The 13694-nt window shown below is 40.4% G+C and overlaps 1 protein-coding gene across 1 annotated transcript in view; it reads right to left on the bottom strand.

The window, feature by feature from the left end:
* ncanb (neurocan b) overlaps positions 1 to 4937 on the bottom strand; it is a gene marked incomplete at its 3' end in the record, with an annotated part of 124565 nt that extends 119628 nt beyond the window's left edge. The window contains exon 1 of the mRNA XM_034216250.1: positions 4612 to 4937. The remainder of the gene's footprint in view (positions 1 to 4611) is intronic.
* Between the last annotated feature and the right edge of the window lie 8757 nt (positions 4938 to 13694).

Here is a 13694-nt window from a genome sequence, read left to right as displayed (position 1 = left end):
ATGATTAACCAATATCAACAGCAACAGAAGTCAAATACTGCACTCACTCAGTACTCAAACCCTGTACACAAACAAAGCCATCACACAAAATATAAAGTGCATGGATAAGCCCAACCTGGGTGTAAGGGTTCTGAATGAAATTCATTATACAACTTTTATATTCTCTCCCATAAATACATGTGATTGGTTTCTGCAACCCCAGAGCTAGATCTCTGATTAGCGAGGGGAGCTTTATAAGTATCACACTGGTGCCTCGGCTTCATGAAAAGCCCTGCTGTGTTGAGGCAGGCAGTGTGAGCTAGAGGAAGACAGACAGAAATCACTCTCAGTAACAATGGCTTACCTTTCTCTTCTTCTATCCACGTAGCTCTAGCTCCTATTTTTCTTAGATCCCGGGGATTCCTTTGTACCATAATAAATACAAATTGAGCACTTTCGCACACAAAATGTGTTTCTCCTTTGGGAAATGTGACACACTAGACTGGAAAACATTGGCCATCTGTAGGCTTCTCAAGCACTCCATGTATCCAGTTAATCAGAATGTGACAGACAGAGCCTGTACTAGGGCTGCTCAATTAATCGTATTTTAATCGCAATTAAGATTTTGGCTTGCAAAGATTATGAAAACAACATAATCGAAATAAAACGATTATTTTTTGTATTGGTTTTTCAGTTGAATTATACTTAAAGTTCAGGGTAATCAACTGTTAAAAACATACTGTTCATTTTTTTTTTCAATAAATTGATGTTTTCAAAGTAAATGGATAATCGTTTTTAATAATCGTGATATCAATTATTGACCCAAATAATCGAGATTATGATTTTTGCCATAATCGAGCCGCCCTAGCCTGTACAACAATGATGCCAACATACTTGATATTGATATCCATGAGGGATGCATCTTTTAGTACCTCACTGTGTGTGAGGATGTGCCCTGTTGAGTTTTTGTTCATGAGATATGAAAAAACAACGAGGTAAAAAACAGGCGAATGCTTTAAGAGCTGTCCGGTGCTGACACCACATTCTTTTCATGAGGATTAACTCATAGGGCATAATGTTGAAACAAACAGATTTCTAGTGTTTGCTTCCACATCATGGTGATTTAAGAGGTGGATAAATGAGACGCAATCCAATTCAGATGTACTGACAAGCCACCTGATTTGAACAAAGGAAGGAAGCATCGCACCCAACCAACCAACCAGAGAGACAATGGAAAGGCCAGGACAGGAAAGGTATAACTGAAAGAAAATCCACCCTTAACACCTTCTCATCCAATCACTGGAAAATACTCAACTATGCCCCTGTCATTAATTCAGCAGACAAAAACTATAACCAGATGTAGTTATTTATTTATAGTCTTTAATAGGGGGAAATGCTTCCTTTGAATAATACATTTTGTGGGAGAGGGGTGTCGATCTTTGGGCAAGACAGGGGGGGTCATTGATGAATATTCAAGAGGTGCGTCTGGAGGGACTGTGGTAAACTACCTTTTTCTCTGCCTCTGTGCCTCCTGGGCTTTGTCTGCTCTGCCACTGGACCAGCTGTGCTGCTCATTTGCTTGGCTCTGGTAGCGGTGGCTAGTTCAATATGGCAAATGCCAGACTATTATATTATTAGCCAAGGCAAAGCTAACCGCGGCTCATTTAGGATCGGCTCCATCTGCTCGCCAGTGTCAGGACACAGAGCTGTCGATCAAGCAGATTGATGTCCTTTGGTGAGCAAAGGTGCCACCTTAATTAAACCGAGGAAACGACCCTGAGAATGGAGATGCCAAGTGAAACGCTGCCTAAAAGATTAAATATGGGCTGACAGGATCCCTGCACCTACCAAAAGTTGAAAGCACAGACTTTCTCGATCATTAATACAGACAGAATTGAAAGTGTGTGTAGGATGCTGTGAGTGTTTTCACTGCTTAATTGGATCAGGGTTATCTGCTTCTGTAAATGTGTCTCTCTGCAGGAATCTTCAGAATCCCTCCCACTCCTTCCATCACTACAGCCAAACTAACTTCATCCATTTGTAACATATAAAGTGAGAAGACGGCACTGAACTCCCAGTTAAATCGTAAAAATAGAAATGTTTCTTTTCTACTTTAGAATTAGGAGGATTAAAGCCATTAGCCAAAAAGCAGCCACGACTCATAGCACAAGCTTCCAACAATGGGATTTGTAGCTGGAGGCCCTCACCAGTCAAACAGCATAACTGGAGCCCAGAGATCCTCTGTACTGATACGGTGCAGATGCTTGGCTGCTCTCCCTTGTTTCATCTCAAGCCAGGGTGGCTTTGTCTGTTTTAGGCATAGCAGAAGTTTCATTGTAGGAATATTAATGTCTTACATTTGTGAAATGTCCTATTCCTCATTCACGTGCTGGACACTACTCAAGTGCAAAATTGAATTCTGGTCCATTCACGTCTTCCGCTACAAGTTTCTGCACTAAGCTGAGCGCAGCCAAGCACAAAAGGCACATTATTGAAATATGTGACAACGCAACCGTGTGCAAAGAGCAGATCATTCTGTAAAATTCTCCCAGTATGTTACCTCCTTCTCTTTCTTTAATTGTTTCTCCTGAGATGTGATGACTGATGGTTTCTAATCTGCTGCTGGCCCTGACCAGTTGGAGTAGAGCCCCTGAGAAGCAATGAACTTCTCTCTAAAAGGCATATTGTTCATCCATTGTAATGCCTCATCATCACACAGATGATGTGAAAATGGGGGTAGTGAAGTGGCAATACCACAGAAAGATATACCTCTTCTGAGTACAATGGTGTTAACAGTAGAGACTGCGATTCGGTGCAAGAGTGATAACGTTGAGCAGAGCGAGGCGAGAGAAAGAAACAGATGAGAGACAGAAAGACAAACATAGAGACCTTGTACAATATGCATGAGAGTGCAAGAGGCAGAAAGAAGCGACAGCCAGCAGAACAACTTAAAAGAGCAGTCAAATCTGAAACCACATCCAATTAACATGAGCTTTACACACACACACACACACACACACACACACACACACACACACACACACACACACACACACACACACACACACACACACACACACCACACACACACACACACACACACACACACACACACACACACACACACACACACACACACACACACACACACACACACACACACACACACACACACACACACACACACACACACACACACACACCACACACACACACACACACACACACACACACACACACACACACACACACACACACACACACACACACACACACACACACACACACACACACACACACACACACACACACACACACACACACACACACACACACACACACACACACACACACACACACACACACACACACACACACACACACACACACACACACACACACACAGGTCAAATGGAGGATCACATGTGTGTGGGGCGATGGGAGGGATAAACTATCAGAGAACAGGAGTGTGGGATCAATTCCACCAAAGACAGCTTGTAGATATTAGAAATGTATTTGCAAATACCAGACAAATACATCGAAGAAAAGGCTATCAGAGCACAAAAGAGGGAGCGGGAGAGACTAACCATTGCACAAACTGCTTGGTTGAATCTCTGCTTAATTTCCCAGGGGGTCATGAGCAACTCCGCTCCTACCCTACGCTACCATCCTCTATTTGACAACATGCCATCGCTCGGAAATGTGAAGACAAGCAGACGAAAGGCAAAGTCTGAAGTTGTGTTCTTTTCTCCTCTCCCCAAAATCAATCATTGCAATGGCCTGACCTCCTCCACATGAATCAAGTAGCCTAGAGATGCTAGTTCCCTTAAACAAAAACAATGGAGAGACCCATTTAAGTGTTAGTGCCATCTAAGATAAAGCTTGGGTTGCCCTCTCTGGTTCACTGACAGCCCTGCGCTGCGACTCTCAGCCAAGCCAACAGCTCCCTCTGTCCCTATCTGCCTCACCTGAAGGCTTACAGCAGGAAGACAGGGGTTTGTTACAACAGGGGGCGTGATGGTCCTACAAGTCTGGACCCTACAGTGACCTTGTTAGACTAAAACGTTTTTGTTAATTTAGATGCTCATCATAACTGGCTTCCCAACAAAGAAGAAAAGAGGGAATCGTGTTTCGACCTGCTATATGTTAAAGGTTGCAGCATAACTGGACAGTCATTGCATGCAAAGGGGGAGAACATTTACAAAATGTTATGTTTCTAATGGAAAAGCCTTATTTACATAACAAAATGATATATTTGGGGAAAAAAGTGTCTTCCATCAAATCTAATATCTTAAATTGAATGTCCAACATGGCAAAACGGTAAATCTCTCTGAAAACGAGCCTCATACGACATATTACATTACATTACATTACATATAAAGTGATTACAGGAATAAATGACCCATACTCTTAAACTACACACTCAAGTCTCTGAAGTGCACTTGTAATTCTGATAATAACCATGGGCTATATCTTTGTCTTAGTATTCACAAGCTCATTTCCAATTCATCAACATAAGCTGTTAACACCATATTCCTTTGGTGTATGGGAGTTCCTCAACGCTCAATTGATTAAATATGCTAATTATGTCGTCAAAATGCCGAAAAGCAGCTTTTCAAAACTCGCCTTCACCTTTTTAGACGAGGTCCGGTCCACAGGAATGTAGAGCGATGCAGCAGCCTGACAGGAGCGTCGGTCTGATACGGTACGGTGCAGGTGCTATAGCGCCACAGATACGGAGAGCTGAACCATCCAGCGACGCGTAAAAAGCACTTGAAGTGCGGCAGAAAACGAAGCAGATTCGCAAAACTGATCGGGTGTCACAGGGTCTCTTGTGCATGCAGGGTATGAATGTCTCGAACAGTGAACGCGTTTCTTTCGGAGAGGAGCCGCGATGAGTGCAGAGCGCGAAGTGGTGCTCACCTCTCCAGCAGCTGAGCGCTACTGAACAAAAGAGTCCTTCGCAGGCTCTCTATTCAAATAGCAGGAGAGGGACGGGGGGGGACGGGGGGGGGGGAGGAGGACCGGAGAGAGGAGGAGGAAGAGGAGGGTGCTTTTTAGGTTGACGTAAAGACCCGAAGTTCCTGCATCCATCGAATCGCAAAACTTAATTCAAAAGCGCCTCTTATAACTACATTTACGCAGTCTGTGTGAGGAGGACCCGCTGATGTGTCATTGTTTGTTCAGTGTGATAAATGATCTGATGCGGGACACAACACCCACAGAGCCCGGATCACCTGCTGTAATTTATGAGACACGAAAGGAGGGAGAGGGTTTGTTTGGACAGACATGATTTGGCATTTCAGCCACTGCAGGCACGATAATCCCGTTCTGCCTCTGTCTAAGCGCTGTAATTAACAACCTAGAATTACCTTGTTTGGCAGTGTGGCAACGACCTGAGATTGACTTGTCATGTGCTAACATCGGCTTTCAAATTAGATTTACCTAATACTGAAATAGCCACGCTTGTAGTTTGCAGGCTTGGGCAGCAAACATACACTTTTTTAACCTGAGAATTTGACTGACATGACTTGATTTGACCTTGTATGAATAGCCCAGAATGTGCATGGCAGAAAGATGATTATGGTCCTTAAAAAGTGCACTTGCTGGTGCCTAGAGTCTTTTAAAAAAGCTTGCAAAAGTGGTGTTGGTATTTGTTCATAGGCAGTGTGAGCGACCCACCGCTTTGTTGCATATAAAGAATAATGATCCCCCAGACTCCCCTTGCAGGCAGATTAACGCTTTGTTCAGCAGAGTTGTATAATTTAAGCAGAGCATGGGCTGCTTTCATTCTTTTTTTGTTGGTTTAACATTTTTCTTTATGCTATAAATGTATTTTTACAAGCATTGTTCTTTTTATAGCTTGAGATGAGATGTTGTAATGAAATTAGTGGAGTGTAAAAAAAGAGTGCATCGGTGCAGCCTCTAAAGACTCGAAGAGCTGTCTGTGGTGCTGAACCCGCTTAGTGTAGCAATATAAGCAGGGGTGCACATAACTTTTTTTGCCCTGGTTCTCAAAGGACCACCTGGAGATGTTGCTTGGTGCTCATCCTTAAAATGAAATAAACCGTACCTTTTGAGGGGGTCTTTATTTGCCAGACACACGGCACTGCACACACAGAGGTGAACACACATGCAGAGGTGAACACAGAACACACATGCAGAGGCGAACACAAGACAACATTAGCACGACCAGTAATCCTACAAGCTGTCATCACTACCCTCCTGACTGTTCTCCTCACTGTCTTCCTCTCTGTCAGACATGGTAGCTGATGATGTAGGCCTACTACTTCCTCTCTGGTTGAGTCTGCGATTAGCTGCTTGCATCCACAAGTCAACAGCTGGGTTTGGGTCGAAAGTCTCTGTTGTCATCTTAGAAAAGTGGATGTAATCAAATAAGTATGTGAACATAACCAATAACCTACCATAGCCAATAACAAATTAATGTAACTTATTTTATTTGTGTTGTTCATTCATATCTTATTTTACCTTAACATTTATTTATTTATGCATATTTTTTTATCTCCAGTTTTAAATGATATTTTTGGTTACTGTCATATTGAAATGATTTCAAACCTGTTTATCCCAATAATTATAAAGGAGTGCCTTGGAAATATGTGTTTACATAAATTGTGACCAAACCGTTTGAGACCCACTGAGGTAACTTAGACTAAAGTGAACTATCTAAACACTCAGTCCTTACCTCACTGAGCTGTAGTTATCAGCCTCTCAGTCTGACTGGAGAGGACTCTCCCTCCACATTATTGTAGAAACATCTTCTTCTTATATCCGTTAGAGCAGCTAGCACCAGATTCTAATAACAACAGCGCCGGTACCGGTGCACCCTCCCTCTCTCACTCGCATTTTGGGCAGGTGGGGCACAGCCCAACCTAGTGTCAGCAGAAAGTATTACAAATAATGATTACAAAAAAATGCAAAAAATAAATAACAAAATATACTTTAAGATCATGGTTAATCATCTGATTCGTCTGTACATTGCTGTTTTAGTCTGTTCTTCTAATTAGTGTCTACAGTGTGTGCCTATTGAGCGGTTTAGAGCCATGTGGGACAAAACCCGATCCTGCCCCTCCCTCTCACTGTCTAAGTGAACAGTGACTATAAAAACTACACTGCGCATGCTCAGAGTATTGTCCTATTTAATGTGTGTGGCAAAAAAATAATGATCATAGGGGCATAGAGCTGCCATCCCCAGCATACGTCATCTCACATAATTCAGAGCTGATTGGCTGTAAGTAAGTGTGCCGCGAAAAGTGTGGTGTGTGAAGAGGAGAGGAGAGAGCTGCAGTGACGCATCCTAAAACCAGGAAGTAAGCTGCGCATGGCTTCCCTCCACAAAAAAGCAATGATATTTCTCCATGGGATTTTAGAAAATAGCTCAAAATAAGATCTGTGGGAAACGTACCTGTTAGATAAATGCACGTTTTGTTCAGCCGGATAATATCCACATGTCTACCCTACTTTTATCATTTTCTAATCATAAATCTATCGATTAGATTTATGATAGACTTTTAAAACTACAAGAAGATAAGGAAGACTTTTACAAAAAAGTAATAGAGATTTTTGTCCAGAAGGATAGGCAAATGGACTTCATCTTCAAGTCAAGGTAAGACCGCAATTTTATTGAAAATGGGATCTTACTAAGAGAGAACAATTCAATATGTAAATGATCAAATTAAATGTTTTGGGTATCCTTCTGTTGAACTGTCTGTTTAAAATTAATTGAAGCATCAGACTAAGGAGGCTTTTGAAAATGATATTATATTTTGATTTAGGTCAAAATATAATATTTGTAAACCTGAAGAGTCAGTGCCAGTGCCAGTGCCTCACCAGCCATGAACCTCAATGCAGAAGCTTATATATATATATAGACATCTACGTTTTTTGTGCCCCACCACTTTTTGTACATATAGAAACGCCACTGCGAACACAGGAGGGGGCTTGGCTGTCTACAAATAAAGACGGCTCATTTGAATTCTCCCCAAATATATTGAGGCTGAACCTGAACTTTGAATGCTCTGCTCCCATCATAATCTTGGCGATCTTGTTAAAATTGTGAATGCAGAATTAAAAATACTATGTAACTGTTTTGCAGTTAATAAATTATCCCTTAATGTGGCCAAAACAAATTACATGTTATTCAATACAAAGTCTGAGAGTAGAAATGACTGCATTATACGGATTTGCAATACAGAGATAGAAAAAGTTGGTGCATGTACATTTTTAGGACTGCTTGACGAAAAACTCAATTGGAAGCACCATATACACATTATGTACAGACTAAACTGTCAAAAACAATAAGTATTTTGTATCATACTAAGAACATTCATGAAGAAAAGATACTCTTTATAACAGTCTATTTCTCCCTTACCTTTACTACTGCTTCGAAATATGGGGAAACACGTACTCAACAAATCTACAAAAAATAATAACATCCCAAAAAATAGTCTGTGGTGTTGGTAAATATGAACACACAACTCCCATATTTAAAAAAACTCAATCTATTAAAATGTGTTGAGATAGTACAGCTTAAAACAGTACTGATTATTTTCCATTAGAAAATGACTAATAACATTCAAAAGCAGTTCCAAACCACAGCGTGAACATATGAATGTAAAAAAAGTCACTTGAAAATAAGTGTTCACAAAGTTTATATGTGTAACATTCCTATGTACTAGGTTGCTTTCAATGAGGAGTAGATTATATAAATAGAAAAAACAATATCAAATTAATATAGCCTGCATTTTATTAAACATTCATACAACACTTTCACAAACCCCTCATCTACCCCAGTGAAACCCAATCTGCTATCATGGAAAAAACAACAATAATCGAACCAGGGTAGTCTGTAGTTTCTCTCTCTCTGGTAATCCAATGACCATCAGTCCTTTTTCTGGTGAGTAGAATCCTTTAGAATCATTTTTCTGGTGAGGAAAAGACAAAAACTGCAGCTCCAAAAACTTCAGTCAGTTCTGCTAGTTCCTGGTTCCCCGCAGCATCAAAAAAGCACATCATCAAACAATTTGAACACACACAGGGCCCACACTCAGCTGCCACTCATTGAGCCTCATTAACAACCACACCTGACCTGTTCTTCCTCTCCTCCCTCATATGCAGACTCTGCTGCCCCAGCACTGCCCCGAGTGGGAGCTGCTGTTTATTACAGGGTCTAAAACTCACTGCATTATTTGAGTGGGTTACATATGCAATTATTATTATTATTCATTTGCCAAGTACATGTGTACCTATGTATATATTTATATATAGAATTTTAATTTCCAAAAAAAGATAGTTGAAACTGCTATTGACATGTGCAGAAAATGACCCTATATCTAGTTTTCGTATATATATGCATTTATTGTTTTCCTGCCCTAACCTTTATTTAATTTGTTCTCCCGTTTTCTTTATTTCTTTGTACTCCTTCATTTCTATACATTTTTGACGCAATAATGCTGCTGTATTATATGATGCACGGGAGGGCTACTTTCCACAAGCTATGCTTCAGCCCTCCCGCTTCTACTAATTTTGTTCATCTTTGTGTGTATGAATTCAACTATTTTTGTTTTTCGGATGAATACAAAAAAAAAAAAATACTTTCAGCTTGGGGGCCCCCTAGTGGCCACGGGGGCCCTATGCCCCCGCATTGTCCGCCTATAGGAAGAAACGGCCCTGTGTGTACGCCCAGGGTATACCTCGAATAGATCTGTCACGATCTGTCTGTATTGTGTTTTGTCTTGTTTTGATCTGTCTTTGGTTTCCTGTCTGGCCGTTTCTCAATCTCGAGGATACTGGCTTCCAAGCCAATATTTCAAGGATGCTACGTCATCGAGTGCCGCCGAAGAACTGTTCCAATCTCCAGCATACTTGGAATTCCACCGAGGCTGCGTCCTTGGTTTGGGTGAAATGTTGAGGCTGCACATGGGTAGACTTTGCGTCCTTAAAATCCCCACAATGCTTTGTGCATGGACCATTTTTTTTTAAAAACTTGCGGAGAATGGCTGAACCGACGCAGCACACATTTAAATGTAAGTATGTAGTGGCGTAGAACATGTATTGGTAAATATGTTACTTTGTTACATTTGTTATCACCAAAAATGTGTTCCGTGAAAGTAAAGCAAGTTCATAAATAGATGAGGTATTTATTTTCGGTACAGTTTATGTTTAAACCGTTAGAGAGAGTGGCACACTTGTTAGCCTGTTCCATTCTTCTTCGTTTTCCGAAGCCGTGGCTTGGAAGTATACTTGCTTTGTTTCTGAAGGAAGTGACTTGGAAGTACGCGACTACCAAGCCAGCATCCTCAAGATTGAGAAACGGCCTGTGTGTTCCCTCCTACCTGTTTTCCTGATTGTGTTCACCTGGTGCCCCTGTGTTTTCTCCTCCCTCCTCACTTGTCTCTTGTTTCCTTGATTAGTCTTGTGTGTATTTAAGTTCTGGTTTTTCTGTCTGTCTTTGTTAGATCCTTGTTTGTCTGTGACTGTGTTCACATGGTAGTGTTCTGTTTTGTCACCTAAACCTTGAAATAAAGTTATGTTTCTGTTCAATCTGCATTTGGGTCCTGCCTGCTTCACTCACCCTAACAAGATCATCGCCAACTCACTCATAAATGTTGCATGGTGAAATGTCATCCATCATATTAGTTTCAAAAGGCTCTTTTTGACTATAAAAAGTCTTACCTACTGGGTAAAAAACAAAAGACACAAATTTCAAACAATGTCCTTTGGTATTTAAAAATAACATCTTAAGAGTCAACATGAAAAACACTTTGCATCAGTTTTCACTGTAGAACATTTTGTTCCAGTAACAAAAACACCTGACTATTTAGCATATATTATAGTAAGTAAAGCAAACACAGCACAAGTTACCCGCTCACATGGATTTATAAAATACCAAAAGTAAAACTGCACTGGTGAACTATGTGTGTAAGACAACAATATTACAACAATGTACTGTCTGTCCTAGGTTCTTTACATTTATTCTGACATAAAAAGGTTTCCTATTTAGAACACAACTCTATAAATAAACACCCAACCAGTGGAACATTTCCAGAAATGATACTAAAAACTGCAGCCTGAAAATGCACCATATAACGAGCAATAACACATTGAATTGATTGCATTTTCAATCTCACATATACAACAACATTAAAATGACTTTTATTGTCAATGAGTCTGTTAAACCAGCCTAAAGCTAATGGTTATGTCCCTGAACATAAAATGGTGCAGCAAAAGTTGATTCTTAATGACTTTGTTCTCCTGAACTTTTGTTGGAATGTTCTCTTGATATGGTCCATGGAACTGTTTTCTTTATCTAAAACAAAAAACTAACATAAGTAAGCAATTGGAAAGCAAATATATTTGTAAAAGAACAATAAGAAATACGAACATGTGATATAAGTGCTTAATGCTGACATTGTCTGATAACATTATATTTAGGCTTCTATCGTACGCCGTTATGTAAATACTTTGCTGACACATATACCTTGAAATTGTTCAAAGATGTCAGCAGGTTGTGATGACCGCAGGTTCTCTGGTTGGCTTTTCTAGACGTGATGACCATGGCACTGAAGCCTGCTTCAACACATGCATGTAGTGCAGCCCCAGGCCACAGCTAAAAGGTCAAACACTCTGGACAACACTTATCCTGTAAATAGAAGAGTTATGTAATCAGGTGCTGGTCCCTTAAGTGATTATACAAAACAGAAGTAGTATACAAATAACAGCAAACAAAGGGACTTAAAAACATGTGTAATGTATTCTCTTATTCTGGCCATAGTCAGCACTTGCAATGCTGCATTATGGTCTGCAGTTTATTCAAAGCTTTGTTCGAGCAGAAACAGACAATTAGTGAAGCATGTTATTCAGTTACTGAACGTGAAAAGAATGAGTATTTTTTAAGTTCACAAAAGACGGTTTGGAGTGGATTGTTCAGAAAAAGGAAGAATATCTGGACTGCAACATTAAACAATGCATTGTACAAAGCAATGCTGTAGCCTGCTCTTAGTCACCTAGTCAATTTACACTCGCATCTTGAGAAAACGGTTCACCAACCACACGGTGAAAATCATAACAGCATACAGAGCTGTACAGTAGAGTGGTATTGCTCAGATGCAACTTTACTGACCACAGTCGGGAGAGTTTTTAAAGACGCATCTCACTGCTTTGCGCAATCATCTGATGTTTTCAGACCCTTCGTTGAGGGCATAATTGCTGTGTTGCGGGGGCAGCTGAAGTCCTCATCCTGTTCAAAGCAGCACATGAGAGATAGTTACACTCAAACTAACGTTGGCCGTGTGCTTGAGTCTGACTTTGGCATTAAAGACGGACTCTCCAGTGGGCTTGACACCAAAAGGACTGCAGCGCCCCATCCCTAAGATTGTGCTTATCAGATATCTTCACACACAAAATCTTCAAAAGGGCAAGACCTTTTCACAATGATGATGGTGGAGAGGAGATGAAGACTACTGAGACAGTGCATCCTTTCTCGCTGCTTTTCACTTCCCGGGATGACCAAAAGGCAATCATCTACAAGCAAGGGAGTAAACACAGAAGCAGCTTATCGATCCCTGGGCTTTATAGCTCTGAGTAAATGTGTTTATCTTGTGTAGCCACTACATTATACTCAGATTAAATACAAATTTGATGTGGAGACTGGAGCTATAAGCAATGGGCTGCTTGGAAGCATCCTCTGGCAAGAGTTTATTACATTTTGTTAATACCTTAATTAGGCACACCATAAAATAAATTAATCCCTGGATAATTCTCTTTTAAAATATCGTCCAGCCACCCCTGAAACCCAACAGAATAATTAGACGTAGCAGAGGAATGTGTGTGTCCCCGAGAGGATTTTAGAATAAAGTTGACTCCTACCTCCTCGTCTGAGACAGAGGCTGCGCTTTTGTTTCACTCGAAGATTAAATTATGAAGGCGTAACAATCATAAAGCCCAAATCAGCTTTAATGACAACAATAGAGCATTTCACATTCCCGCTAACTTCATGAAAATAGATACAGTATGTAGGCGAGGATCTCAAATGTAGGTGAACAAAGTCATCAAAACAATTCACAACAAAGCCATGACATTCGTTTATAATAAAAACAACATATTTGTTGGGAAATTGACTGTTTTTGACTTGTTTTATGTCTGTGAGGGAGTGGATAGAATAAAAACAGTCAGCTGACGTAGTGACGCCAGGGAGGCTGCTGCTCTTCAAGCTTTATTTTCACTTTTGTTAAACAACTCTCAAATGCTGTCTTCTCTGCAGCCTCAATCAAACTGTTAGCAAAATGCTAACATTAGCATACCAACATGCTCACCCTGACCATGCCATTACAGGATGTTTATCAACACTTTATAGTTTGTCATCATGCTCAAATCTGCTCAATACAGTAACACTAAGAAAGAGTACACAAGTGGCTAATGGAAATGTGATACCTTTGCAGGTATTTTGGTCATAAACCAAATCATTTATAAAATGAACTTTGGGGGATTAGGGATCACCAAAAACACAACATGTCATAATAGTTAGGACCTGAGTGTGTTTACTAATGTCCATAACAATACATCAAATAGTTGTGGGGCGTTTTTAATCAACATGTAATGCTAAGGAAAAAAATGGGGTCTCCAAACTATATAAATAGTTTTGGTAATCCATTCAAAAACGTCAATGTCAATCTCATTGTTTTGCTTGATGAAAAGTC

The sequence above is a fragment of the Gymnodraco acuticeps genome, unplaced genomic scaffold, assembly GCF_902827175.1.
Source record: "Gymnodraco acuticeps unplaced genomic scaffold, fGymAcu1.1, whole genome shotgun sequence".
Taxonomy (NCBI): Eukaryota; Metazoa; Chordata; class Actinopteri; order Perciformes; family Bathydraconidae; genus Gymnodraco; species Gymnodraco acuticeps.
The sequence above is the reverse complement of the archived record's forward strand: the minus strand, read 5'-3'. Positions and strand labels throughout refer to the sequence as shown.